Genomic DNA, 5,070 nt, shown 5'->3' on the forward strand with positions numbered 1-5,070 from the left:
TGCAAAATGTGCTTCCTTGCTTTCTGACAAAGAGCTAAATAAGATCAGTATCATGTTCATGTCTGTGCATCAAATATAAGGCTACAGTTGGTTAGCTTAGATTAACATGGACCGGAAACAGGAGCAAGCAGCTTGGCAGACTCTGTTTAATACAAGAACTGAAATATTCTACATTTATAGGCTGTTGCAAGAAATATTTCTGCCACGCTAAACAAACAAGATGTAAAGTGTTGGTGAGCATTTGTGTCAACTTACACTGAATGTTCGTAAATTATATATTATCCCCCATTGAAACTTCTTATGTACATAAAAACATTCAGATTATTAGAAAAACATCAGCATCACCATATTTGTGGTAAAGTTCAGCCAGGCGCTGCGCTACAGCCGTCGGCATGTTGTGTTGTGCTGTGAAGCTTTAAAGCGTGACTTCAGGCCTTACCACATTTGTCAGGGCAACCGATTTGGGAAACAGATTCTTCCTCTGATGTGTATTTCTCTGCTGTAGATTCTATTTAAAATGTTCCTTTGCATCAAACATCAGCCGCTGCCTCCTTGATGTCTCACACGTAGACCGTGCAGCGTGCGTGTACTTCAATTTTTGTTGATTTCTTTTTAAAAAAGTGTTAATACCTAGTACTTTTAGCAATCATTTTTAGATCCTGTGAGTTTTATATAGACTTTACAAATTGGATTGGATGATGCAGGTGGACGGTCTTACAGACTGTCTTTAGCTTTGGTGCTTAGCTAAGCTAGCATTATGTTGCTGCTCGCCTGCATTTAACAAACAGATATGGTCCATCAGAAAGCAAATAAGCATATTTTCCAAAATGTAGAACTGTTCCTTTAATAGTCATAATAAAACGGGAATAAAGGATTGAGTCTGTGATATATAGACAGAGTGTTGATATTGAACTAATTAATATATTTAAATACTTTGCATGTACCAGATTTACAGTCCCTCCGCCCTCTTTATCCCTGTCAGACACGCTGGTGTAGTGTTGTGTAGAGCAGTCTGAGCTACTTTGTTTCCCATTTACAGAAAAGAAACACCAGATTTCTTTTCCAGCACATGCAAAACAGACAAATATTCACTGAATGTGACAAAAACTGTTTTGGATTAATATTGTTGACTCTATCTTTAACCATGTAGTCAGCAATTATAAAAGGAAAGTTTCATACTTAAAAGTAATGATACATACTAAGAACTCTTAAATAATAACTTCCTAAAGTAAACAATAGTTTTGTAATATCTGTTAAGCTTTGCCGTCCTTTTTGCAGGAGGTCGGAGGTGAAACAGATTGGTTCCTCCCCATGAGTTAAAGAGCTTAAACGACAAGTCAAGTGTTTTGCTGGAGAACGATGAACAGAAGATTTTCACAACTTTCAAAACTCCAAATGGGTTTATATTTTTATTGTTTTCCTATTTTAATCTTTATTTATCCAGAAACATGTCATTGGGATAACACCTCTTTTTTAAGATCGTCCTTGAAAAGATAGGCGGCAAAAAAAAATTGTTCCAGAGAAACAAGATAATATGCCACAAAATCAGATACGATATCTTTTTAAAACATTTGGCATCCTGAATAACGAATTGAAACAACCCAAAAGCGAATGCATCAAAAATCAGACAAACAAAACATCTGAACTACTTCATAACATGAGCAGTCAGAAGAAAGAGCGTTCAGTTTCCGTTGCAGTGATTTAAATTACAAAGAGCATTGGTTAATGATTTATTAACCATTAATACAGTAATTTAAACGTCTGCATAGAAGGTACTGTGTGAGAAAGTTCTTTGCCTTCTCTGTCTGAAGGGATGTGATCAGAAACATTGAGCTAAAATAGGAACATCCTCCCTCTGGCAGAAATAAATGCAAAGTGTGAAGGTGGGTGGATTCAGAAAGCTTCACATCCACGTGTTTGTAGTTTTGCCTGAGTGAACACCAGTCTCTCCTGCATTAACCAGACTGTAATTTGTCTCTTTTCATGTCACAGTTTGGTTAGAACAACAGTACTCTGTAACATATTCGGTCCTGTCAACATTACGTCCTAATTGCTGTTTCTGTTTCTTGTTTGACTGTGTGCATTGTTGAGGATGGTCGCTCCGACACTGTAGTCTGTACGGATTCATTTTCCAATTGAAAGCATTTTAAAACACTGTGTGCCGTGTTTTTCTATGGTAAACATCCCGATGCTGGGGCTCGAGTGTCGCAGTGGCAGACAGACGAGCCATTGAGTGTGTTTTTGGTTTTTTTTTGTTGCTTGTTTCTACTCGGTCGGACGTTGATTTGGAATTTAGTGCTCTCGGTGGGCTCATTGTGCTCCATGTGAGTGCTTCCATTCACCTCTGACTAACGGCACTGTTTCAGTTTAAAAAATGCTTCAAACTATTTAAAATATTTATCATGCAATTTTCTTAGAATTTTTTTTTTCTTTTGTACGAATAAATACTTTGCAATCTGCTCGTCTCCATTGACTTGGTTGAGAAATACTTTGTGAGATTCTCATAGTCAGGCATGCTGTGAAGAAACTGATGATACTTTCAACTTTCTGCCGGAATATTAGGAAACTAAATATCTGATGAAGCATCTGAACAAGCACAATCCACAGCACAACCCACAGGAGAGATGTTTCCCAGGTGATGAATCATCATGTCTATGGTGAGAACTGACTTCTCTGCTAGTGCCAGTATACGGTTTTTATTTATAGTTTTCAACCAAATATGCCAGCAGTTGTTGGACAAATAGGTATAAACATGGTAAATATTAATTCTCTCCTCAGGATGAACTGTATTAACTTTTATGTGATCCAAAAAAATTTTTTCCAACATTTTGACTTATGACCACGCCTGCATAACTAGCCTCAGCTGTACTTGCTTGTTTGCAACTTAGCAAAATGCTCAATTAAAGAGCCCTAATTATGCTTTACTATTTTTCCCTTTTCCTTTCGCATGTTATGTAACTTTTTTTATGCATGTAAAAGGTCTGCAAAGTTGCAAAGCCTTATGGGTCTTAAAGAAACAGGAGCTTAATATGGGGTGAAAAGAGGTGCTGCAGCAATGTACAGTGAGACAATAAAGGTTGTAAACATATTTTAAACCCCACAAATAAAACTAGAAACCTGCAAATGAGCATAATATGGGCCCTTCAAAGGAAACTTGATAAATATAACATGAGCATGTTTACATGTTGAAAGCCTCACAGATCTTCTAGCAGGGATGTAGTCTTCAGTCCTGTTAATACTAATTTAGAAATGATTGCATAAAATACAGTGTGTCTGCATCTAAAACTATATGAGAAGTGTTAAATACAGAAGATTTCAGTCACGCTGTTGTTTGATCAGATATTTCCGGATCCCAGACAGGAACCATCTCAGTCTCAGCATACTGAACAACCTACAGTAAATATGAAATGCTACAGAAGAACGCTGAAACACAACTAACACCCTAACCCATTCCAGTTTTTCAAAGCAGAAATTTTGTTTTAGAGGAAACTCACATGTGGACCTAATAACGTTAAGAATAGCTCTGCAGCAGTGTAATGAACTAATGACATCGGTTGCAGCTGTTTGACAAGTCAAACTCTCAGCTGCCAGTAGAGTCTCTTTGAAATCCTAAGTGCTTCAGTATACGGAAACTGGACATGTTTATGTTTCATCTTTTATCCAAGGGCCATCCTCAGGTGGGGCGTTCAAGGTGTTAATGTCTCCCCCAAATCACAAGGCTCATGGCCCGGTACTTGAGACTCACATGACTCGAGGTGTGAATGGTTGTGAACCTGCCTGAGGAAGATTCGAAGTACACGAAAACTGGTGTTGTAGACTCCCTCCTCTGTTTACAACTGGAACAACCCTTTCTAAACAGAGCAGGAGGTCTACAGTACCACTTACCAGGTGCTTACAATGCAGCCTTGAGATCTATCCCCTGACAGTTGCACCACTGTTAACACCTTGAGTCACCCCTCACCTGGCAGTTTCAGAGCAATTCACACCTCATGTCACCTCAACCCTCTTGGATGAAAGATAAAATGCTTTCCACCAACAAAAAAATAGGAGTTGCCTTCTACTGAAGCTCTTATGATTACTGTGATTGGGATGACTGAAAATCTAGTTTCTTTGAAATGTTCAAATGAGACACACCTGTAGTGACAATGTCAAACCAACCAGGGGTGAGGTATTTGTAATTTGTGGTAATTGCTTAGTTAACTTATTGCTGCTTATGAAGGAAACAAAACTTGTTCTCATAAAACATGATTGACTGCGTATGACCAAAACAGTAGCAAGAGGTTTTCCAAAGACCAGTGCACACGTCCTCCCATACAATTTTATTCACAGAAAGCCAAAAATAAAAAGACACAGGTTTAAAATGAAGTTAGGACCAAGTCTTAAATCACTGACAAATAAGCTCAGTCATTATGTGTCAAATATTTATTCCTTTAAAACGTTTATTACTGATTAAATTTATGTAGGGAAAAATGAATAGTACATCTTTTTCTCCAGTGTACAGCAAACCACAGCTGACGAGTGTGTTTCAACCCTAGCACACAGCGCATGTTTAACACATGCACAGTTTGGTGTGCTAATTCTGTGTGTATGTTCTATATTGAATATAAACACACAAATATATTTATATACACATACACATAATGAAGAGAAATCATAAAGTGTGAGATTTGATACCATTTTTTAGGCCCTTGAGGTCGCAATGACCTCACGACGCATATCAGGATCCCAAACCGGCTGCCAGAGTCTGCCCAGAGGATGAAAACGAAAGGTTTCCAACAGAAGCTTATGTAACCCTCTCCATTTATTACTCTCCCAATTCAAAATAAAGGAAAAAAAAATGTCAGTAAAAGACACCGTATGCTGCTTCAGCCTCTGTGACAAACCCTGGCGGTGCTCATGGATAGGAGAGGAGAGGAACTCAGGCCCAAACGTGCTGGGATCCAGTGCTGCAGTTCATCCCCGTTTGTTCTTACATTAATAGTCCCACTGTCAGCCACACTCTCATCATGGATGCCAGAAACACTGTCCAGTAACACTTCAGTTTGAACAGGTAGTGGGGGTCATCACAGA

The sequence above is a fragment of the Stegastes partitus genome, unplaced genomic scaffold, assembly GCF_000690725.1.
Source record: "Stegastes partitus isolate 25-593 unplaced genomic scaffold, Stegastes_partitus-1.0.2 Scaffold349, whole genome shotgun sequence".
NCBI lineage: Eukaryota > Metazoa > Chordata > Actinopteri > Pomacentridae > Stegastes > Stegastes partitus.